General features: G+C 43.8%; 1 protein-coding gene across 4 annotated transcripts in view; it reads left to right on the top strand.

The window, feature by feature from the left end:
- The window catches only part of RIN2 (Ras and Rab interactor 2), a 239,755-nt gene that overhangs the window by 48,516 nt on the left and 165,335 nt on the right, over positions 1-25,904 (top strand). For all 4 annotated transcript variants that reach the window (XM_027621517.1, XM_027621520.1, XM_027621519.1 and 1 more), the window contains one exon: positions 2,302-2,426. The gene's annotated coding sequence lies outside the window, so the exon portion shown is untranslated. The remainder of the gene's footprint in view (positions 1-2,301; positions 2,427-25,904) is intronic.

The raw sequence follows: 25,904 nt of genomic DNA, 5'->3' as shown, positions 1-25,904 counted from the left end.
TCTTGTTACAGTCTTTGTTTTAAAATTTTAAGGGAAATTCTTGGTTTATTCTCTTATGGTAGTCCTTCCCTCACAGAAGATGAAACTGCTATATTCATGTTACAAGGAGTGACTGAGTTTTAGCAAAACATCGTCATCTAATACATTAAATTAATCTTGTTACTTCTAATTCTATTGGTTTATATTCTTGTTCTTACATGGCTTCCTTTGCTCAGCATGACTGTGTGGCTCATCCTGAATATAGTGGGCCAGTAAATTAACTCCCAACTTCTTGTATATCTGTTAGCAAAGATTAGAAGACATTGGGAAATGATGTGAATCGGCCTTAAAGCTTACTTCGACTATTTATCAGTAATCTTATCTATGTGTGAAATAAGAGTCAGAGGAAAACCTGTATTAAAAAGGAAAGTGGGGGGGGGGTGCCTGGGTGGCTCAGTTGGTTGAGCCTCTGACTCTTGGTTTCAGCTCAGGTCATGATCTCAGGGTCCTGGGATTGAACCCCCGGTCAGGCTTTGCACCTGGCAGGGAGTCTGCCTGGGGATTCTCCGCTCCCTCTGTCCCTCCCCCTACTTGAACACTCACACGTGCGCTCTCTCTCTAAAATAAATGAATAAATCTTTAACAAAAAATAAGGAAAGTGGGATTTAAATTGTTACCTAAAAAAGGTGAGGTCAGGCTTTGCACCTGGCAGGGAGTCTGTCTGGGGATTCTCCCCTCCCTCTGCCCCTCCCCCTACTTGAGCACTCACACGTGTGCTCTCTCTCTAAAATAAATGAATAAATCTTTAACAAAAAATAAGGAAAGTGGGATTTAAGTTGTTACCTAAAAAAGGTGAGGGATTTAAATTGTTACCTAAAAAAGGTGCCTGGGTGGCTCAGTTGGTTAAGCAACTGCCTTCGGCTCAGGTCATGATCCTGGAGTCCGGGGATCGAGTCCTGCATCGGGCTCCCTGCTCAGCGGGGGGCCTGCTTCTCCCACTAACCCTCCCCGCTCTCATGTACTCTCTCTCTCATTCTCACTCTCTCAAAATAAATAAATAAATCTTTAAAAAAAAAAAGGTGAGGATGATAATGAAGGTGACCACTGATATTGGTGACCGTGGCAGTGAACATTTATTGAGCTATTCACTAAACAACCTGCAATGGGCCAGTGTTTTCCATGGATTACTTTACTTGATCCCTAGAACACCCCTTTGAGGTAGGTGCTATTACAGTCACCCCATTTTACACAGAAGGAACCCAAGTTAAGTGATTTGCCTGAGAGATGCAGCTGGGATTCAACATCAAATGTGTTGCCCACAGGCCTGAGAACTGAATCTTCTCGAGAGTGAGGAGAGGGCCAGGGAGGCTGTTCCAGGCCAGAGGCCAAACTTGATTCCAGAGAATGAAGGGACGCATGTGACATGACATGCTGGAGAGAGAGTCAGTCCAGTTACACAGCCTGATGGAAGAGCTGAAACTATGAAATATTACCAAAGAGTAACAAAAATAAAATGAGAGAATCTTCTTACACTGCTGTAGGGAGTTGATAGGACATCTTGAGCATGGAATAAGCAAGGTGGAGGATGACACACAATGAACATTTATTTGGAAAAGAAACACATGTGTGTATGTGGGAGAGAGATATTAAATCTTCGAATGCACAGAAGTGATCTGGAAAGATAATCCCAAATTATAAGTGTCCTCCTCTGCCAAGGATGTAGGCTCCAGGTGTTAGTGGTGATGGTCAAAAGAACTTGAGCTTTGATCTAATATTTGTGTTTTGTTTCTGTTTGTTTGCAAGCAATTTGATTGCGTTTGTGTGCTTAGGTAATTTTGGAAAGGTTAGGGCTTTGATACAAAACAAATGAAAAAGGGGGATAATTCAGAATTTCATATTCAGGTTGGTCCCATCTCCAAAGTCCTAGACTGGAAGATTGCACAACTCTTTAAATTTGTAGAAGCTGAGATGATGCAAGGGCATAATGGAAAACAATTTGACACCTCATTGATAGAGAAGAGAGCTTGGTTGCTAATTAGCTCCATTTTTTTTTTTTTTTTTTAGTGAAAGAGTATTTGGGAGTTTTAGAAATCTGAGCATTGGCATAGGGATTTAGAGAATGTTCTGGTAAAGAAACCCTGCTTTTAGTTACCTGGCCCAGAGGTAGGAATGAGGGCCAGACAAGGAAGGGGAGGCCATTGGCTTCACTCCTAGCTATCACTGCATCCTTCCAGAGCTCAGTGAGGCAAGTCCTCTTGTGGTTGTGCACGGTATTTTAAAAATGTTTCCAAAACCCTAAACAGCTAATTCTGTGTGTTGTAGATGGAGACAAGAGATCTGGACTTCTGAACTTCTACTCTGAAAAGATAAAATGTGCAAGCCCTTCAGGATGCTGGGGAGGCTGGGGCTGAACTGAAGAGGGAGACAGGGACATGCCGGCTTGAAGGGTATGTAACATTGACCTTATAAAACCCAGTGTGTGGCAACCCGGGGACATTTCTCGATTTCTAGGTTCAACCGTGCGTCAGAGAGATTGTGTGCTCTAGCTCAGTTATGCTGGCGTGAGTGTGAATTCTCTGACAGGGGGCAGCTGTGTACCTGTTTCCAGGTGTCTGAAGGATTCAGTGTAGGATGTATGGTCGCAGGGCCACACCAACACCAAGGTGGTTGAGGAGAACATAAACTATAGCTCCTGTTGATGGAGCGCGGACTATGTGCCCGGTGAGGCTCTAAGCAGTTTAATGGATTGATTCATTTAATTCCCACAACACTGCTGTGAAACAGTCACGGCTGTTGTGCCCATTGTAGAAATGGGAGCACCAGGGAGCACAAAGAAGCTGGTTGCTCGCCAAGAGGGGTTGTGATGGTGGGACCCCATCCCAATATAAAAGCCTTACTCTGTCTGCTCTCTCCCTCTCTTGTACATTTCTTCCCATCCCCGCTTTTCTCTTTCTCTTTTTTCATAGCATCATAGGTCTCCAAATAACAGGGAATTAGCATCAAAGGGATGTCAGTAGACATCACTGGCGGATCTGACCTTCCAAAAATGGCCGCAACACTATTGCTTAGAACCTTGCCACGCTCGTTCAGGCAGGGAAGGCTACTTTCCCTCTCCTGGAGTCTGGATAGAATTCAGTGACAGACAGAAGGTGGGGAGGGACACAGAGTGGCTTCAATACCAGACCATCAGAGACGACATGGCTTGTACCTGGCTATCTTTTTCTTTAGGCACACTTGTCTTTGAGACCAGCCACCATTGGCCCAGTCCCCATAGAAAGGCCATGTGTAGGGATTGCAGCCACCAGCCCCACCTAAGGCCACACTGACATGTGAGCGAGACTTTGGGTGGCTCCAGCTCCCAGTGTTGGAGCTGCCCCCACTGATGCCGAGCAGAGAAGAGACAAGCTGTCCCTGATGCACTGTTCCTGCTCAGCCCTGCCCCCACAGCAGATTTGTGAGCAACACTAACGTTGTCATCGTTTCGAGTGTGTACTCACTGCAACACCATTTAAGGTAGAGGACAATACACTCATTTACAAGTAAGGAAATAGGGCCCCATTGAGATGATGTGACTCACCCAGGCCACATGATGAGGTGGGATTTGAGTCCAGGTCTAGTCTACCCAAGCTTATGAGATCCACCACTGCCCAGCTGTCCGCTCCTTCTGGATCAAGAGCTGGGACCTTTGCTGCCACTTAGACACTGCTGCTCTCAGAGAAAGCCAATCCATTTGGCAAAAGAGGACAAGACAGTAAAACAGAAGAACTAGCTTTACACAGTCTGCTGTTTCCTTAATTTGAACCTCAGATAAATGCTGCCAGTCCTGGCTCAGACATACAGTTCCCTCAGGAAGCCAGCTACCTTCCCTCCATGAGCTTAGACTCGATGGGATCTGCTCATGTCCCGCGAGATACTTTTCCGTATCATGTGAAGTAATAGTCATTCATGTGACCAGATACTTCTGTCACCAACATAGCTATTTCTTGTTTGACTTCAGCCTCTCTGAGGCCAGGGATGGTCCTCCTGTCTCTGGTCTCCTCACCTCATGTCTTCTAGCACAGATTCTGACTCCCAGTGGACAATGAATAAAGGCATGAGAAATAAATAACCACAGAGCATCAACTGAGAATTTTCTTGACAATGATGACAGTAGGGCGAGGAAATGCAAAATTCCAGATATAAATACCGACATCTTATCTTGCGGCTGACGATTTGTCTTTTGAGGTCAGAGGTTTCTTTTTCACTTCCTTTGTCTTTCCTGTGAGATAAAACATCTTCACGTTTGACTTCTGTAAAAAAAACGACTTCAGTGAAATGCAGCAGTCAATTAACAATGACAGGAACTGGAAGCGCTCTGACACACTCTATTTCACTGCATTGTTATCCAAGTGAAAAACATTTTCAGATGTGCGACATGGGAGATTTGATTTTGGTGCGAATGTTGAAATAGGACATGTAGCTTCTGCATTCGTTCCGGGCAGCCTTTACTCATAGGAATGGGGGCACTTGTGTCTTTCATCTTGTATTTAGCTATGAGCGTGTCATTGTGGCTGCTCGAGAACTGTGGATAACTCCTATCTCTACCTTGTCCAGAATGTCTGCTCTTTTACCCTACGCTTTGCAGGTGTAGGGCTCCAGTTATAAAGGAGGCAACAGCAGGACGAGAATATGAGGATTGTTTTTCTTTGTTGTTGTTATTATGAGGGATGAATAAATGCATGCAAAATGTGAGGCAAGTTTAAGTCTTTAATCATTATTTTTTATGGCCCAATCCATCAGTTAGCTTTTGTTGCCTTAAAAAAAACCACCCCCAGAACATTAGTAGCTTAAAATAATAGCCATTTATTTAGTTTAGGATTCTGCAGGTTAAATGGTTTGGGCTGGACTCCGCTGATCTGGCTGGCCCAGCAGGGCTGACACATGTATCTTCAGTTAGCTACCAGGTTGGCGATGGCAGCCTCGCCTGGGAGGGCTCACCTCTGTTCTGCGCGTCTCTCATCCCCCCACAGGTTGGGGCTCCAAGAGAGTGAACACACCTGGCTTCTTGAGGCTAGGGCTTGAAATGACACAGGGTCACATCTGCCAGATTCTATTGGCCAGTCCAGACTCAAGAGAAAAGAAATCGACCCCAGCCCTTGATGGGAGGAACTGCAAAGCTGCCTTGCAAAAGGCAGGCATGTAGGAAGAGGGGAGAACTGTGGTCGTCTTTGCAACCCACAACACCACATGAAATGCCAATATTGTACCAAGGGAATTAACAACATTACGATACAGAATGAAAGGAAACCACGTGCGTGGCTGATAACTTACGAGAAAAATGGCCCTGGGCTGAGAAGAGAGGACAGCAGGAAGAAGCTCAGATGGATACAGAATAGAAGAGCCACCAGCCATTTTCCCCCTTCCCCTCCCGCCTAACTCTGTGGAAGGGGGATTGAGAGGGAGGGGTGCGGCAGAGCACAGGGGGCGTAGTTGGTAGGAAAGACTCTGCTTTTGCTGTTCTCTTTCCTCCCATTGTCAGTGGTGGTGGGGGGGAGTAGCAGGTGATGAAAGTGTGGCTCTCTCAAGTCTCACTTGGGGGAGCCAGCAGAGAGGGAGGGAAAGGGTTAAATGGTCTGTCTCCCGAATGGCTTTGTTCCCATGGGATCTCAGGAAGGCTTCAGCTACGAACACTTGGCCTCGTGAAACTACCACCACGTTCACGGTCACATTTCATCATCACAACAGCCCTGTAAGGGTGGGATCATTATTATCCTCACTTTACAGATGGGGAAACTGAGTGCTAAGAGGTCAAGTAACTTGCCCTCACGATCACAGTTGGGCATTGGCAAAGATGGGGTTCAAAGTCCAGTTGTGTGATGGCTTCCGTGGTGTACTTGGCTGAACCCCGCCATGCCGATGCGGCCTGCGGGTTTTTATAAAAATGGCGGCCCTCGTACAGGTGTGATCAGAGCACTTGGGGTTTACTCCCTCCCCTTTCCCTGGCCTCCATTTGGATCCTGGACTGAGGAGCATGGTATGGAAGTGTAGCGCTGGTGGGATGTCATCACCAGAGGAGAATCTGGCAAGCAGCAAATAAGCAGCTACCTTTGGGAAGACCTCCAGCTTCCCCTGGGTAAGCAGGGATGGGTCATTTTCAGTCCCAACTGGGTGATCCATCTCCTCCTCCTGGCTGAGTCCTGAGGCCCCAGAGGCTGGGTTTGAGTACCCTATTTCACAGTACCCAGAGGGTGCTCTGGCAGGGTCTAGAGCAAGCCTATGCCTCTGCTCACCAGACCAAAATCCTCAGGCCACTACTGGGCCCATCTGACACAGCTCTGCTGAAAATACCTCCCATGCCTTAATTAACCATGCACACAGAGGAGCACAGCCAGACTGGTGTCTTTCGCTGCACGCCTCTCTGATGTTCTCCCGTTCTCAGGCTTCTCCTTTTTCCATGCAACACAATCTCACTAATTAAATATAGCAGCGAATGCTTGTTTTTCCTGTTGCTCTCCTTGCTCACTGTTTAGTTAAAGGCTAGTGCTGCCATCCACTGGTTGAGAATTTTAAAGTGATTTCATGAAGAATTTCTCTCTTTTCCTGTCATGCTTCTTTTTCCCTCTGTGTTTTCCTCAGTTCTGCTGGTTCTTTCCAACATGCAGATGCAGCTTCGAAGCCTGATAGTAATAGGATAAGTGAGTCTTGTTGGAAATAGTAGCATTGCTTTAAGGCTTGCGATGAGTCAGGTCCTGTTCTAGGTACGTCACCCATTCTTTCCTCACATGGCCCTGAGAGGTAGTGAGGCCCTGTCTTTGTCCCCATTTTACAGATGAGAAAATGGAGAGCACTGAAGTCATCTGTGTGTCATGGTGTCTGGCACATTCGAGGGCTCGATGAGTGTTAGCTTTTATTTGTAAAAATGGGCCGTATCTTGACTTGGGTCAAGAATTTGTGTGCAGGGGCGCCTGGGTGGCTCATTTGGTTAAGCGACTGCCTTCGGCTCAGGTCATGATCTCAGGGTCCTGGGATCGAGCCCCGCATCAGGCTCCCTGCTCGGTGGGAAGCCTGCTTCTCTCTTTCCCACTCCCCCTGCTTGTGTTCCCTCTCTTGCTGTCTCTCTCTGTCAAATAAATAAATAAAATCTTAAAAAAAAAAAGAATTTGTGTGCAGTGACACATGGACACACAATGAAGGAGGGGATGGGGTTGGGAAGTGGGGAGGCCATCGGGATGTGACCATGAGCAGGTGACAGTAGGTAGCTGGGGCTCAATCCCACTGGAGATCTGTGACAGATGGTGTAGGATACATCTTGGAATTATCCCACCAAGGGACACGGAAGCTGGGGTATTCTTGGAGAAATCATGGGAATCTTTTTAAAGCAGTTGCAGACTTCCTCATTGTAATCCTGTCTGTTGCCACCCATTTGTCCAGGGAAAGAAGCAGGGAAAAGCTCTTGTGCATTATTCCCCTCGACTTCCTGTACTTTCCCTTTGTTCTCTGCCTTGGCTGTCGCTGCACAGCATCTACCCCCAAACTCAGTGGAAAATTAACAATGAGCATTTATTTAGCTCATGCAACTAAAGGTTGGCTGGGGTTTGGCTGATCTGGGTTGAGCTCAGCTGGATGGCTCTGCTTCCGGCATACATCCAGCTAGGGTTGGCTTCTCTTGGCTGAGATATGGGCTCGGGCCAGCTCCATCTGAGTGCATTCTAAGTCAGGCTTCTGGGCAGTTGCTACCCAAAGAAGGCTCTTCTCATGACCATGACAGAGGCACAGGGGTGCGAGTGGAAACCCAAGAGGCCTCTTAACGTAGACTTCTCTATTATCTTATTGAGTAAAGGAAGTGACATGGCCAAACCCAAGTTAAGAGGCAGGAAGGTACATTCTGCCTTCACTGGGGAAGTTTCTACTGTGGGCCTTGGCTTAGAATCAATAAGGCACTCTGCCGGCTGCTAAACTGTGCAAATACAACATGAAATTTAAAAGTTTTACCACTGCCAGTCTTCGTTATCACTTTGGGCAAAATCCCAAATCTTTAACGATATTCTAATTTGTTATTAATGGGAGATGGTTATTAAAAGCTGCACACCCTCGGGTTCTAGAAACCTCTTTGCTGTCTCAGACCTCAGCTGGGGACTGTTGCCTTATCTCATACCGTGACTGCTCATCATGGACTCACAAGGTGTCTGGAGTTGTTGAGCTCTTCTGTCCCAGTTACAACTGGTCACCACCTGGGCAGCTGCCTCAAATGGTGCAACTTGGCATCTGCCCCTACCAGTTGCTCAAGCTCAGAGTGAAATAAGAGCAGCAAGTGGAATGAATTGTCAGTTATATTGATGTGTGTATTTTCCTACATTTTGGGAGAAGGCTGGACTCCTGTAAAAATCTCATTTCTCTGCTTTTCTCAGTACCTTGGCTCTCTTACTGGCATGTCGACAATTTGGCTGGAAGAAGAAGAGGCAGAGCTTTTATTTGGATGGAATTTGCAGCCATAAATCTACAGAACTTTTTTTCCAAGTTAGCATGGAAAAGACTTGCCATTTTATGCTTTTTGTGAGTTATAAGTCGTAAAGCATATGCTCAGGGTGGCTTGACTGTGTGTTGTTGGCCCTGTAAAGAAGGTCTGCGGAAAAAATCTAAGCCTTGAACGATTAAAAGTCTTTGCAAACACTCGTAAGTTATTTATACTGTGTCCACATACTGGCCGAGCAAGCAAGCAAGTGAACACAGACCTTGATGCTAACGTCTTAACCATGGCACCTTACTTTGTCCTGTTAGAGCATTCTAATTAACACATTAATGAAATCATATGCCCCATTAATACTAAATCAAAATGCCTGTGAGCTTAGTGGTTCACTTCTGTCTTTATAAATGCACAAGGGTGGAGCAGAAAGTATCAGAAGTGTGAGCCAATAACCAAGTGTCACTTCTTGGTGGGAAGGATGGTGGGGGCAGTGGGTAAATGAGACAGGGAAAGGAAAGCAGTTGTGTTAATGGACAGATTACCACCATGGGCAAGCGGGGCTCTGTCCTTCGGGGGAACTCTGGGAGATGATTCGACCTCAACTCAGAGTTGCTTCACCAAGGTCGCTGGGGTATTTTATCCACTGACTCCCATCCATCGTTGGTGAGGACCATTTCAAGGGGCAGTAACTCTCTGGGCTTCTGGTCCACCCATGGGTAAGTCAAGTATGCTGCTGTCAGAGTCTTCAGAAAGAGTACCACCGGTACTTGCTGTGGAAACTCTAGACTTGTTAAGAGGATGGTAAGTGCTTGAAGGGACCTGGTGAGGCACCATTAGCATCTGCTATGAGCATGCCAGAGATTTTCGGGAATGGAAGGAGAGAATTTGTGGCTTTTGAAATGGAGCACAGCAGAAGCTAAATACCTTGAAGGACTTTGGACTGAATGGGGAAAGGTGAGTATTCCTTTGCTTGGCTATTTAATTTATTTATATCTTGGCACAGCCATACAATGAAACATTATACAATTATGAACAAAAGAGGGAGAGCTAAAGAGATGATATGAAACTCTATTCAAGAGCACAGTGCAGAACAATGTGTAGAATATGCTGGATTTTTTTTATGCAGACACTTTTATTGGTTTATAATTTACATGTCCTAAAATTCACCCATTTTAAGGATACAAGTATGAGTGGGTAAATATATAGTTTTCTAGAAATTTCATATAAATGGAATCATACAATAGGTAGACTTTTGTGTCTGACTTTCACTCAGCATGGTGTTATTGAAATTATTCACATCATAGCATATGTCAACAGTTTGTTCCCTTTTTGCTGTACAATAGTATTTCATTGTATGGATATGTCACTTTTTGTTTATCTGTCCTACAGTTGATAGAAATTTGGTTTGTTTTTGGTTTTATTATTCCAAATAATGCTGCTTAGGAACATCCACACGTAGTCTTTATGTGGACATATATTTTAATTTCTCTTGGGTAGGTACTTAACCAGCGAAATTTCTGGGGCATATGGTAAGTATATGTTTAGTTTTTTAAGGAACGCCACACTGTTTTCAAAGAGACTATACCATTTTATTACATTCCCACCAACACTGAATGAAAGGTCCTGTTTCTTCATATCCTCTCCAACAACTGGTAACATCAGTTTTTCTGACATTAATCATTCTGATAGAAGCCTAGGGGCATCTTATCTCTGGTTTAGCATTTCTTAATGACTAATGATGTCCAGCATCTTTTCATGTGCTTATATGCCACTCACAAATCTTCTTGGGGGAAATGTCTCTTCAAATCTTTTCTCATTTTTGTTTCTTTTCTTATTGATTAAAAAGGGCTTGGACTATTGTAATTTTTTTCTGTAAGGTCAACATTTTTTCCAAATAGAAAGTTTAAAAAAGAAAAATCCTAGCCCCCATCAGTGTCCCCACGCCCCATCAGAATGGTACCCTCAGGAATTGTTTCATGGTGTTTCATCCTCAGTAAAAGAATTAAAAGGAAGGGAGAGATCAGATTTTCAGTCTTCTGCCAGAAAGAGTCATTGTCTGGTAAAGACACAATGGATCGTTATTAAATCAAGACATACTTCCTTGACAGCTTTTTTTTCTGTAATGGGAAATTGGTGACTTAAAAATATCCGGATGTTAGATAAAGGAAAAACATGAAAAGACTTATTACTGTCTTTCTTTCTTCCGTCCCTACAGAAGTTACCCAGCTTTCTCAGCCATTTCCCCCCGCGTTTGGGTAAGAGGCACTTGCTATGTGTCTGCCTTCCGGTGTAGAGTGGGACCCTGGGAGCGGAGGAGTGAGCAGAGCCGGTCGGCTTATGGGCACGGGCGCTTGCATGTTCCCCAGCGGCGCTTCCCTCACATCCCCTCCACACCAACCTTAATTGCGCACAAGCGTGTGCGTCTGTGGAGTTGCCTCTCTTTCACTTCCCACCAAACCCGTTACTTCTACAATTTCTCCCATAATAAAGTGAACCAGATATAGGCCCGTAAATTTATTGAGTCTGAACAGAAATTAATGGGCCAGTTACCTAATAGTACATGGAGTAAAGAACAATGCGATGGAACAGAAAAATGTTTCAGTCCACCTGCCGTCTCCTTGACTTTCAGCAGGTTGGCTTGTACTTACTGGCTTTTAATTTTTCAAATAGTCAGTGTGTACCGACTGTTCATTCTTTCATTCATCCATTGTATCTTTAGGAAATCCTACTATGGGGGCGCCTGAGTGGCTCAGTCGTTAAGCATCTGCCTTCGGCTCAGGTCGTGGTCCCGGGGTCCTGCGATCGAGCCCCGCATCGGGTTCCCTGCTCCGCGGGAAGCCTGCTTCTCCCTCTCCTACTCCCCCTGCTTGTGTTCCCTCTCTCGCTGTGTCTCTCTCTGTCAAATAAATAAATAAAATCTTAAAAAAAAAAAAAAAAGGAAATCCTACTGTGCATCAGACACTTTGTGAGGCCAGAATCAGCCTGACAAAGTGCTTCCCCAGGAGACTCCCACCCTAGTGGGAGAATTAGACAATACATAAGCAAGCAAGTCAATACGCAACATGTCAGGTTATAATCAACATTACAAAATGAAAAATACAATAAGGAGGTAGGAGACAGATGGTTTTATAAAAATTCTGGAAGGGTGTACTACAAAGGATTAATAGAGCTAATCATTTAAATTTATTTATTTATTTTAGAATTTACTTTAGAATTTTCCTATAACAAACTCAGATTGCTTTTGTAATAAAAAGGTTATTCTAAATTTACAGAAAAACAATAGATTTGAATGTTTGCATGGTTAATCAGATCACTTGTATCCTCGTTTTATGACCAAAAAATGTTGAAAAAAGTCAATTGGAAAATAACACATAGCCTTTATTATCTGGGGGTGTGGTTTCTGCATGTTAGGAATTTTGGTATTTGGAAATACAAGATAAATAAATTACAGAAAACCAGACGTGTTTATAAAATGCCTTCCCGATGGGTAATTGGAAATGATGAATGCTCCCTAAAAAAAGTCTTGGTAAATGGTAAATTTTGCCACGTAGGTCAAAATAGAAAATGGTAGCATTAATGAAAGATGTGGGGACCAAAACAGCTGAGCTCAAAATACTGTTTCTGACATTGTTTTATTTTGTTTTTACTGACAAATGGGAGTGTAAACATGTGTCTAGGAGTTCAGACAACACAACATAAAGTGGAGATGTCAGTCACTTAGTTACCTTGGCCCAAGAAAACTCCCAAAGTTGGAAAATTCAGACAACGATAAAGCATTTGAAGGCTTGACCGAGGCTGTTTGCTGGAGGCCCAGCTCCCTGGAACAGATGCTGTGGGTATGGGATGTGGGGGTGATCACATTGCTGGCTCCTCCTTCCTTCCTTTCCGCTCTTCCCAAACCTCAGGGCTCCATAGGCCCAACTCTGCCTTTTCACTGAGTGGTGCCACTTCTGAAAGGGGTAACATTTTATTTTGTAACATCACCACTTAGATCATAGCAACCGCTCGAGATAATGAAGCGGGAGAGCGAGGTTCTTGTCTCATGCAGTCGAGGAATGAATCTCGCTGACAAAGGAAGAATGAATAAAGTGATAGAGTTTTATTAAGCAAGGATACAGAAAAAGCCCTCAGGAGTGAGAAGGGTCCCAAAAGGGTTGCCACTGAGGGCTTTTAGCATTAGTCATTTATAGAAAGCTAACCAGGGAACTTAAATCTTTTTGACTTCTCTACTGGTAACACCATTGATTAAGGATGAGTGATAACATCTTTAATGGGTTACTTCTTTTTAGGGTCTGGTTATTTTTTGTTGGTCACAGGTGACTGTCATAAAAAAAGGTACCCCCCCACCCCCCCGGACACCTAGGGCATGGTGGTCTGGAGTGTTCCCTTATCTCTGGTTTCTGTACACCTCCTCAGTTTTGGGATTTCTGTGGGCCTGATCACATAGCCCCCTATCTCTCTCCCTACCTAGCCCCTCCTCTCCCTTACTCAACAATAGTGTGGTCACACAACCCCCCATCCAGACACCCACCCAAAACCTTCCAGCCCCACACTGTCAAGTCATTCAATTTCTGGTCCATGCCGATTTCAAAATCCATTTGGCCATCTCTGGTGCTGGAATAAACCAAATCTTATCCAAATATGAACTTCATTTTATATTTTGTAACCTTGGTCATGTTTTCTTGTAACTAACCAATTCACGCTCATATTTATCTAATTAAGCACCAGCAAAGAAACTCAAAATTTGTGGCCACATGGCTTGTACTTTAAACCTAAGCTCTCTGGCTCTACTCATTGCTTCCAGTAATTTCTCTTATTTCAAAGTGATTGATCCCAATATATATAGGCTTGTTTTTTTGTTAGTTGTTGTTGTTTGTTTGTTTTTTACTTGCTTATTGATTAGATTTTTGGGGAGCCCAACTTCCTTTCCCTTATTTTGCATTCCTAGGCAACTCATTACTGAAAAGTTAAATAATGCTGCTTCAGAGAATGTTATAGTAATGAGGCAGGAATTTTATCTACAAAGATGAAGTGTACTTTAAGCAAAAGCTAACATCTTAAAGTTTGATAGTATTTAACAAAAATTAAAGAAGGTGTCTAAAGGACTATATGAGATTGAATGAAAAATAATATATTGGCTCCTTTTTTCTTACAACAAATACCAAGTCCACTACGAATAATTTATTTCTTCAATAAAATTCTTCGATAAAAATGTAGATTTATTAGGCTTTGTTTTGAGAATCTGCCCTCTTTTTCCTTCTTTGGACTTTGAAAAAGCAGAAGTTACGCTGACATGCTCAGTGTGGTATTTGCTGATGTTTGAATGTGTGTGTGTGTGTGTGTGTGTGTGGTTTTAATTTTTAGTTGTTTTTTTTTTCTCCCTCAACCTTTTCTTTTGGTTAATGTGAATCATATTATATTTTCCACTCCTGAGCACTGTGATTCATTGCCATCTATTTCCTCTGGAGCTCACTACCCCACAGAGTCCTCTGGGAAATTGATTAGTCACCCCCGAGCAAGGCACCTTGCGTGCCTGTGGTCAGCATCTGCTCCAACAACTGTGTCTTTTGGAGGAAGATGAAAGTTGCTGTAGCATCTTCTTTTGGGAAAGTAATAGGGCATCAGTTTGGGGGTTTGTATGGCTTGTTGTACTCCTGGATTCATCTTCACAATTTAACATACAGACAAGTTGGATCTCACAAAAGACAAATGTGTCATTTGGTTAAGAAGCTTTTCAGGCAATACTTCCAGCCTCAGGAAACACATATAAAAGTTGGTCACGGCCCCTTGCCCGTGGCATGTGCATAGAGTATTTGTGGATAGGTTGAGTCTTAATATATGAATGCAGTTTTGGAAAAGTTGGAATAGATTCATTTATCTCAAACATACTTTTATCTCACCCACTTGGATCTAACTTCAGAAAGTTTTAAGCCAAAGGATTTTTCTTCATAGGCCAGACTTATGAAGACATTCCTAAAGTCATAACTTAATCATATCAATTAGTTTTTTTAAAAGATTTTATTTATTTGAGAGAGCAAAAGTGAGAGAGATCACAGAGGGAGAGGGAGAAGCAGAGTCGCCCCTGAGCAGGGAGCCCGATGCAGGGCTCGATCCCAGGACCCTGAGATCATAGGCAGATGCTCAACTGACTGAGCCACCCAGGTGCCCCAATCATATCATTGTCTTTTTTTTTTTTAAGATTTTATTTATTTATTTGACAGAGAGAGCAAGCACAAGCAGGGGGAGCAGCAGGGGCAGAGGGAGAGGGAGAAGCAGTCTTCCCACTGAGCAGGGGATGCCCGATGGGGAGCTTGATCCCAGGACCGTGGGATCATGACCTGAGCCGAAGGCAGATGCTTAACGACTGAGCCACCCAGGTGCCCTCAATTATTGTCTTGAGGTTTCAACTTGCATTTAGCATTGCCGATCGACAGTTTGTGACTGCCTATCCACAGGATACAGTTGTGATCTTATCTCCATTTGATACCACCTGCTCTGAGAGCACAAGGACTGCTATCTCTGCAGTCAGAAGAATTCTTTAATTTCGTTAGAGTGAGGCCTCTTCAAGTTTACAGAACCAGAGCAGTCGAAGAGCAGGGACAAATGGTTAACCAGGTAGATGGGCTAATAAACAAGGTGTCAGAAACTCCATTTCTGGGCTGAGCCCTGGGTGGCATTGGGAAAGTACTTTTGCCTCACTAGGCCTTAGGCTTCTTATGAGTCTGTTAGCATGGAGAATTGGAGGTGGGAATGCAACAGAAAACAGGGCACCCACATAAGGGTTAGATATGGGTGACTTGTTATCAGAACTGGGTCACACAAACAAAAGTCTTGACCATATATTAGATGAACACAGAGAAATAGAATGCTTTAACCTTTGCTGTAAAAAGTATAGCCAGTTCTCTCTCACTGAGACAGCGGAGCTCTTGTCTGGATATTCCACTCTTGCCTGTCCTGTTGATTATCTGGAAGCTCTGGGGAAATAGAGAACATAGTCACCTTCCAACTTGGAATTCAAATGTAAGAGTTGGCCTGCTGTCAAGACAGTCCCGCAGAGCCACGTTCTACCCCAGCTCTGACACTGGCCGGCAGTGAGACCTTGGGTAGGTCATTTAGCCTCTGAACCTCACTTTCTTTACTGACAGAATTTGACCGGGGCCAATTCTACCTGAAGGCGTGGGGTGCTGTGTGGAAAAGGGTCCTGAGGTACCCCGTTGGGATATATCACCATGACTGATGATCAGCATCTGTGATGTCAGGGAGAGAGAAAGTCTGCTGTCTGCCATCCACGCACTCAGTGAGCCTTCGTCGTCCTCCTCGTGCTAACGACACGCTGAGATGTTGTGACTTACCACAGGTCTGGACGCCGTATTTGTTGCTCACAAGCTAGCCCGAACATTGCCCAGAAACCTTACAGGCACAGAAACTCAGGCAACCACAAGGAGAGGCCCGGGCCTTAGGTTGTTTCTCCTAATTAGATTCAGAGCTTGGTTTCCTCTGTAAACCACAGTGCCAGGATGTTGCTCCACCCTGGGAGCTAGTGCCTGGTGGGAAACTGGAATATTCCCTGATGTTTTGGAATCTGTAGGCCAAGGAAAATACACTCCTTTTTTCCAAAGGTGACTTCGATGAGCTTAGAACTAGAAAGAAAGTGAATGGTCTCAAGTAGTGATTCCCATGGATGATGGGTCTGTAGCTGGGGGTACTGGGTGCCTGACTGGTCCCCTCCACCAACAACCAACCAATCCAGGGCAACTCTGAAAAACTGATTTTCATAAAGCTTTATTCTTTCAGTTTCCATTCCCACTGTAGTATTCTGTTTTAATGATCTTGTCACTTCTGGCTCTTAGAATAAGGAAGAGTTTGTTTCCATGTGAGTCAAATAATGTCTGTTCTCTCCAGCCTTTTCTTTATTTCATATTTTAGACATTTCATAGAACTTAGGTTAGGGGATGAATTGGACATGGCATGAGCTGGTCCTAGAACGTTGCTGCAGGCGGTACTGATAGTGCTCATCTGGAGGAGGCCTCTGGTTTCTACCTCAGATCTCATCCATGTCATTCATTGGCCATGCTGCAGACCCCCAACAGCTCTGTGTCTCCACTGCCTGACTGTGTGTCTGAGCTCCAGACTCCTATCTCTAACCCTCTCTTGGTCATCTCTGCTTTGGGGACCCACTCTGCAAACTCAGATGGTCCAAAGTCGAGCTCTTTTTTTTTTTTTTAAAGATTTTATTTATTTGGGGGGTGGGGGATGGGTTAGCCTGGTGATGGGTATTAAAGAGGGCACGTTCTGCGTGGAGCACTGGGTGTTATGCACAAACAATGAATCATGGAACACTACATCAAAAACTAATGATGTAATGTATGGTGATTAACATAACAATAAAAAAGATTTTATTTATTTGTCAGAGAGATAGAGAGAGGGGGAGAGAGCAAGCACAAGTAGGGGGAGCGGCAGGCAGAGAGAGCAGCAGGCTTCCTGCTGAGCAAGGAGCCTGATGCAAGACTCAATCCCAGGACCCTGGGATCATGTCCTGAGCCGAAGGCAGATGCTTAACTGACTGAGCCACCCAGGTATCCCCAACGTCGAGCTCTTTTGTTGCTCTCACCACACCTGCTAGTTTTCTAGAGGCCATTTGTTGGTGAATTGTACCGCTTCCACTTGTTTTCTATAGCTGAAACCAGAATGTGACCTTGGACACTTTTTCCTCTTCCTACCACCTACATGTATCAAATCCTGTACCCCTGGAATAGATTTCACATGTGTATATACCTCACCCTTTATATTTATCTTACATATATACTACCCCCCCACCCTGTTGGCCCTCCACATTGTCACTCTCCTATTCAGAAGTATTCAGTGGTGCCTTGTCATCACCCATAGGGTCAAACCTAAATGTGTCTGCATGGCCTACAAGACGATCTGTTCTGTCCAACCTTAATTCCCCTTCCACTGAATACTTGGGGCTCTTAGCAGTAGTGAGCAACACTGGATTTATGGTTTCTCCAAAGCACATCACCCCTCACTTTGTATGGCATTTCTTGTGCTTTACTCTGTGCCTGGAACCCCTTCCACTGCCTACTTATCCTTCCAGGCTCAACTCAGAGGTTGCCTTCCTTGTAAAGCTCTTTTGGTCTCCCTCAGAGGAACTTACACTTCTTGTCTTCTGTTCCTGTTGCACGGATCACGAATCTCAATTTTTGCAGTGGTCCTGTGAGTGTCTCGGTGCAGAGGGCAGCATTTTAATACATATGTTTTCTCATATTGACTGCCTGCTATATCGTGGGTGCCCAATCATGCTGCTTAAATAGAATGGTTGAATGACTTGTGGGCCAAGATACACCCATCCTCGGTGCCTAGATTGGGAAAGCAAGACCTGGAAAGGTGAAAAGCAGCATTAGAGCTGGCTCATTCCTCTCTCACATTTTTGGAGGATGTTTTCATACTACGCAGGAACATGGTCTCCAGGACCTTCAGGCCCACAAAGTCCATTCTAGTCTCTGTTCCATCCTTTAAGGTAGACCCAAGTATATTTTATTTCTAGGTGGCCCAGAGGTCTGAGCTTCCTGGGAGCTTTGCAGACGAGAAATGCTGCAGGGCAGGTATGAGACAGGTTGACCAGTTCTCCAAGACCGAGGAGGAGGCTGAGAACTGCCTGGATTTGATCAGTGGAGGTGGCAGCACTCTTTTTCTTCCTGTGTTTGCTCAGAGCTTATAGATGAATGTCCTATAATGAATCCAAAGAATGGAAAGAATTTTCAAGGGCTGGATCATTGGAATAAATGGAAGAGCCCATATTTGTATGAAGTAAGGAACTCTGAAAGCCTAGAATAGATTCTAAACTGATATCCTGATTTTATCTTCAAAATTCTCTTGCTCAGGGCCCGTCCTTACTCCTATCCTGATCCTCACTAAGTACATGTATTCTGTTAGGTGTTAGAATTATATTAACTTACTGTGATGAGCAGCAGGTGTTGTATGGAAGTGCTGAATCACTATATTGTACACCCGAAACTAATATCACACTGTATGTTAAGTAACTGGAATTTAAATAAAAACTTAAAAAAATAGTTATATTAACTTAGAGCACTAGTAAAGGCTCAGCTAATGGTCCTTATTCTCACAGATTTACACTAATGAGACACACACACACACACACACCCACACACCATTATCAGTCCCAAATGCTGAAGCACTGTATACACCTATTTGAATGAACATAATGAATTTTTAATTATGTATGGTCACTCTTTATTGCTCATGCTAATATATGCATTATTATGGTTACATAATTTTGACAATAATTTAATTCAATTTAACAATTAAAAACTGCTTTGCATGCATTTAATATATTATTTCTTCATAATGTACTCTGTAAAAGGAGGTGGCTGTTTTCCTAAACACTTATCTTGGCCTAGCAACTTAGTAAACCAAACTTTTAAAAAAATTTTTAAATAATTTTTAGTGACTCATTAGAATCATTAGACTAGCACAGATTAAGGATTTACTATATTCCAGTCATTATGCTAAGAAGTACTTTTCCATAGATTATTGCATTGCATACCCATTTTACACTTGGGGAAACTAAGGCATAGGGCAACAAACTGCTCAAAGTCTCCCTCTTAGTGAATCCCTGAGATGGACCCCTCCCTGTTTGACTGGCCAATACAGTTACAGAGCCATAGCAAGGAGATGTTGCCAGGGGATTTCTTACCTTAAAATCAAAGTTAACTGATAATGAACATGGTAAGGAAGCAGAAGGTAGTTAAAATATTTATGCTCTGAAATCTGAAAGTTGAGTTCAGTTCTCTCTCACCCTTTAGTAGCTGTTTGACCTTCTCTGAGCAAAAGTGAGTGAATAGTAGTAACACCTGCTTTGTTCCTTCTACAGCCACCCGGAGACTGGTGTAAGCATCGGGGGAGTTACTAACTGTATAAAAGTGCTTTGAAAGCCAGATCTTAGTTAGTTCCTACTTTGGGAGCCTGAACTAGGCCTCCCTCCAGATGACATTTTCCTTCTCATGTAAGAGTCCTGGGGCAGAGAAGGAAGCTTCAGGTCCGTTTCTTACCACCACTTATCAGAGTTGGGGGGTGGTATGTCTACCCTTGGTTGAACATGAGATGATTTTAAACAGATCAAAAATAAATCTTTTTTGAGCTTAGGGATTCATTTTAAGATTATTTAAAGTGTATTACCTAGCACATCAAATTGTGATATCACCATGATTATTGCTTAGGATGAGTCAAATTTATTTGTCTTTAAATGAAATGAATTTAAAAAGTAAATAAATAATAGAACAGTATTCCATGGATGTGGCAAAAATTAATGCAGGCAGACATAGAGTTGTGGTATATCTAGTTACACTCAAGTGTCCTTCAAGGCCCTCTGGTGCCCAGAGCGCTTCCAGGGGCCTGCAGGCATTTTACATTAGTAATTTTGAATTCTTTCTTATGAAGGGGGCTTCCAAAATAGAATAAACCTCAGGCTCCCTGACACCTGGATCTACCCCTGTGAATTGGACTTTATAACAGTTATAGGAGCTTCTTAGAATCTCAGGAAGAGAGTTTTTTATCTTTTAAGTTTTGGTTTCTTCTTTGTCGTTGCCTTTTTTTTTTTTTTTTGCAAGTTCTGGCTGTTAGAGACACAATAGGAGCCAAGAAGAAAAATGGTCTTTAGCAGTTTTTAAAAAATGAACTCAAGACGTAAGGTATAAAAGCTCAGGTCTCATCAATCATTTCCACATAGAAGGGAACACTCAAAGGTCAGCCTCTTAAACCACTGGTTGGAAGCTCTACACCAAGGATCACCAGGCTGATACACCCCTCTCCAGGCTGCTATGGGTGTTGAAGTCTAATGGCATCACAGCAGCCCCCTTCTCCAGAGACCTGCTCTTGGCTGAGGGGAACCTCCTCACCCAGGAGGATATGCCCAGCAGGATAGCCCAAGTCATTGACTGGCCAATACAAGGATGTTAAAGGCAGGTCCTATGCCTCAAGTGGGATAAGTGTGGTTCAGTTCATTCTACACAGCTTCCAGTGGGGTCAGGCTAGTGCTAGACTTTCCCTGTGAATACAGACTTGCCTGATCTTTTGTCTTTCTCTATTCTGGTTTCCTCTCTCCCTGCCAAGACACCACCAATAAGCCATGTGCATCTGAATCCCCATTTCAGATGCTGCTTCTGGGGAATCTAATCTAGCCGTAAGCCTTTCTCAACAGCCCCTCCAAATGCTTGAACAGCCTATGCATGGCTCTCCCCAGCAAACAGGGGCTCTCTGCTTTCCAGGGCATCCATCCCATTTATAGGCAAACTCTGATCCTAGGTCTTCCTTAGGCTGAGCCCAGCAGGTTGAGCCTAGTTTCCAGAAGACAGCTCTCCTGCCCCACTCTACTCCCTTTCCAATTCTTCTGTTTATTCTGAACTTTCCCAGGCCATTCAGCTAATCCTACCGTGGCCAGGTTTCTGTTCTTTTCTCACTTCCTGTCTTCTCTCCTCACGTCAGTCCGGCGTGGCAGAGTACCACTGTTGGTGCCCACCCAAACTGAGCCCTATGAATTGAGCTGTCATGTTTACACTGAGAGCTGAGGACTCAGAGCAGGACTTCCCTCAATGGAGATACTGCTTTCAATGAGCCCACATAGGATAGGCATCAGAGATTCGGTCAATGCCGCCATCACATGGTGCTAACATTCAACTTTGATCCAGAGTCTCATTCTGCAATTTGTACTTGATAGACTACACCTTCCCCCAGGATGTGCTGTAGCCATGTGTTTTGTACCCCTACTCACAGGATTTCACATTTCTTTCTGCTAAATTTCATTTTGTGAGCTTCTATCTCAGCCACTTGAATTGTGTTTTGTATCCCAATTCTGTCATCTCGTCCCATTTTTCCGAAGCATGTTACAAACGCCACTGGAGGTAGCCCAGATGTTTAGGTGGTACTCAGATGAGCATTTTCTACACTTTTATTTCATTGTTTCTTTTAATTCCTATGAAGTTAATTTGTACTATAAGATATACTTAACACATCAAATACATAGCTTCTTTTTATATAAATTTAAGTTTAAAAAGAGTCTATTTAAAGAAAGATCTTCAGCCCATCTGGTACACGGTAATGGGAACTGCGAGGGCAGTACCTGAATGACCAGTGTTCAGGAAACACTGACTTAGAAGATCTGACATTTCTCTGTCCTGTAACCCATTTGTCAGTTTAACCTTCACTCAACCCTTATCCTAGTTCGACTTATTAATAAACATCCTGAACAGGACAGGCCTGGAAAGAAACTAGGGACCTGCTCCGGTGTGGCTGCAATCCGTCAAGTAGGGCTCTCTATGTGTGGGCATTTAACTATCGTACTATCATCCTCTTAGGCACAATTTTCCATCTTGCTCAAAATGTGTCATTATTTGTTGGCTCCTTTCATGAAATTCAGCTGCATGGGTAACAGGTTCTTAGTAATTTCCTAGTCTAATAGCCCTGCCAAAAACATAACAAGTATGGCTAAGCTGACACAGCTTGCCTTTGGAAACCCAAGCTGACCCCTGAGGATGAGCACTTTTTGCCAAACCATTTTGCCAATAATCCCAACCATAGTCATGAGTAAGAATGGCCCTCCAGCCCACAGCTGCATAGCTGGAAGAGTCCACTGCCTTCTCTGTTTTTGAAACCGGAGGTCAACATTATCCACCAGCTTTGACCCAGCACCTCTTCAATTGCCTATGAATGCTTGAAGATAACCACAAATCATCTCCTGTGCATTTTATTTTTAACTGTAGCCAGGCATGTGATCCCACCAGACTGGGAAATGGAAATGTCTATGGAATATCCAGATACTTGAGGATTCAGTCCTGCACATTAATGCTGGCTTCCTCTTCCGAGTCTTAAGTCTTACCTCTTTCTTTATTTGTTCATGTTACCGGCATTAAATACTCCAGTGGGCAAGGAATTGAGTCAGTTTGCTTCTCTTTTATTCTGCTGCCACTCAACCTTATCTTGTTCCAAACCTTTTAAAAGTTCATTTATGGTTTTATTTAGCTTTGTGTTATTTGCAAGACACTCCTTCCTGACATTATTCATATAGTTCTGCCTCAGTGGGTGGGATTCAGCTATGCCTCTGGAGCCTGTACCCATATTTTGTCCTTTCTGGCTGTGAATTCATTGCAGAGTTGTCTATGCAAACACATCAGCTTGTTGTGATTCTTCTCCCTCTAGCTATGTACTTGCTTATGTTCAGGGTGTCAGAACCCCATTGCCACAAACTTCCCACCCTACTTGATGAGAAGGAAGACATTTTTTTATAAACTCCAACTCGCCTTTAAACTTTTTGAAATCTCTGCTCCTAACTACAGAATTCTCGGCCAGACTAGGTTTCTATTCTGAGCTGAGTTGAAGGTAAAGATGATGTGAGAATTCTCTCTTGGTGCCCATGACTGCCACTTCTCCCATCAGTTCCTCCTTGTGATTGGAAGGAAGACAAGAATAGCACCCCCTCCCACCGCTTGCCCAACCTTCTGAGGGTTGAGTCTGCCAGCAAGTTAGGTCAGGGGTGTGTCATCTGCAGTTATCACAAGATACAATGAGAATGTGGGTGCACAATTGAATTTCCCATCAGGTCGGTCTTCGATCTTTCTTCCTGATTTCTGTAGCAGGAATGAATTACTCATTTCCTGCGTTTGACAGGGGCTGTGGTGTCCTGCCATTACAATAGCACTGTTTTTCATTCATCTTCATTATTTTCCAACATGAAAACTCGTGATGAATGCATAGATTCATTCTTGACTTACAGAGACAGCTCCAAAACAAATGAACAAAATCCATTACTTAAGAACAAAACATGACAAAGTATGTCCTACCTTTGTCATATTCTGATTAAGAGTCCCATTCCTTATGGTCTCACTGACTCCTCTGAGGTTCTGTTGAGCTGATCATTTCTTCCTTTCCCCCTAGATCCGGTCTTGCTTCTCCCTGACTCTGCCCTGTGTTGCACCTGGACTGGCCCAGCTATGTTTTCTCTGGCTCCCTTTGTGAACTGGCTTCCTGCTAGGTTTGGCCAATGCAAAACCCTGATGGATATTGTGGGTGGAAGGAAGGGAAAAGCTGGGGCAATTCACCAAACTTGGTGTCTTAGTGACTCAGATTTGTGCCTCAGCAAAATGACAGGTTACCTGGGGTCATCACTGGAGAGTTAGGCCCATGAAATGACCAGTCACAGGATGAGAAGAAGCATTGGTGAGAGGTTCGTGGAGTTTATAATTGATCTTGGTCTTAAAGAGTGCATGGGTATTTTCCTGGCAGTCATGACTGACATGCTCAGAAGAGGAAGAGTAGATGAACGGTTATGGAGAAAACAGGGATTCATCCATCAGGTAGGACTGTAGAACAGAAGGCATCAGTCATGAGAGATGAAACAGAAGAAAATATATTGGGTCCGATGTAGGAAGGACCTTTGGGAATAACCTTGCTAAGGAATTTGCACTTTCTCCAATAAGCAAGTTCACTGTAACCCTAGAGTTCTAGAATGGGGAGGAGCAAGAAGACCAAGGTATATTAGAACAACTCCATTTATAATCTACTTCATGTACCAGGCTTCTGCAGAATATTGTATTTGATGAAAGTATGTTGTGGCTTGGAAAGTTCCAAGTGCACTGTTGTGGGTGATAGGAATATGGTCAGGGTGTTCTGATGCGTACAACTGAATCGCCTGTAGTTGGCGTGTGTAGGAAGGGATATTGAGGAACAGAGGTCTCAGAATCATAAAAGGGGATCAAGAAGTGGGCTTTAGGCTGAGCTTCACCAGTGACTCACACAGTGACACAACAGAGTCACCTGCCAAGCATCAGTGAGCTGGTGAATCAGGAGATCCCTCCCCAGCTGCTCTCAGAGCCACGTTCACTCTGCCATCGCCACTGACCCTGTCTCTGTCCCTGCATCACTCAGTTCCCAGCAAAGCTTTGCATGAGCCCTTCTGCTTGGAGGAACCTAAATCACATGATTGTGTCCCAGCAGCAAAGAGGCCAGGAAATGAGGGTTTTGCTTTATTTTCACATTCTGTGTTAGAGAAAGACCCATCCTGGGGTGTCTGGGTGGCTCAGTCAGTAAGCGTCTGCCTTCGGCTCAGGTCATGATCTCAGGGTCCTGGGATTGAGCCCCGTGTCCCACTCCCTGCTCATTGTGGAGTCTGCTTCTCCCTCTGCCCCTCACCCTGCTCATGCTCTCTCTCTCTCTCTCGCTCACTCTCTCTCTCAAATAAATACATAAAATCTTTAAAAAAAAAAAAAGAAAAGACTTATCCTATAAGACATTATCAAAGTGTGGAGAGTATGGTCAAGAGATTTGGGGCATACACAAATGACAGGTGTCCACTTTAGGAAGGCACTAATTTTTTTTATTTTTAATTTTTAAAAATATTTTAAAAGATTTCTTTATTTGAGAGAGAGAGAGAGAGAGAGCACAAGCAGGGGAAGGGGTAGAGGGAGAGAAACTGCTGAGTGGGGAGCCCAATGCGGGGCTTGATCCCACAACCCTGAGATCATAACCTGAGACAAAACCAAGAGTTGGCTGCTTAACTGACTGAGCCCCATGCACTATTTTTTTTTTTTTTAAAGGGAAAGCATATAAGATGATGTCTGTTCAGGCTGCTTTAATAAAATACCACAGTTATTATAAATAACAGATATTCATTTCTCATAGTTCTGGAGGCTAGAAGTCTGAGATCCAGTGCCAACATGGTCGGGTAAGGCCCTCTTCTGGATGTCAGACTTCTGCTGTATCCTCACATGGTGGGAAGCATGAGGGAGCTCTGTGAGGCCTCTTTTATAAGGATGTACTCATGAGGGCTCCACTCATGATCGAATCACCTCCCACCTAATATCATCACCTTGGGCATTAGGTTTTCAATATACAAATTTGGAGGGACACAACTATTCAGACCATAAGAGATGAAATTTTCATTTAAAACTATCATTTTGATGAATCACTCAGTTTTTCAGCCAAGGCCAATCCCAATGACTGTCTGAGTCTGAGACCACCAGTGTCTTTAGCTAGCCTCACATCTTATTTTAACAGGTTCTCTGAACCCAAGTTAGCTGTTCATCAACTTTTATGCCAGGTCACAAATAATTTTTTCCTTCTATGGCATAATCCTGGAATCCTTTCTTGGTCCCTCTCTCATGTGTCATTCTTGCCCAGTCTGGAGAGGACCACCTGCTACCTGAGATATAGAGCCTCCTCCTGTGTTACTTGAGGAATACCCTCAGAATGTAACAACCAACCATAAATCCCAGCCCTTTGCAATATTGTTTCCCACCGGCTGTAACATAGCAAGCCAATGTTTATCATAGCATCCTCAGGCCACTAATTCAGTCTCCAGGACCCTAAACGTGGTTTGGATGCTATTTCCTGTTGCTGTGGAATAAAGCATGTGCAATTGCCATATGATGTGTCTCTAAAATGAGTGCAGTGTCCTCAGTGTTGTGGACAT

The sequence above is a fragment of the Zalophus californianus genome, chromosome 8 (assembly GCF_009762305.2).
Source record: "Zalophus californianus isolate mZalCal1 chromosome 8, mZalCal1.pri.v2, whole genome shotgun sequence".
Taxonomy (NCBI): domain Eukaryota; kingdom Metazoa; phylum Chordata; class Mammalia; order Carnivora; family Otariidae; genus Zalophus; species Zalophus californianus.
Note: the sequence above shows the minus strand (reverse complement) of the source record. Positions and strands in the feature narration are given on the sequence as shown.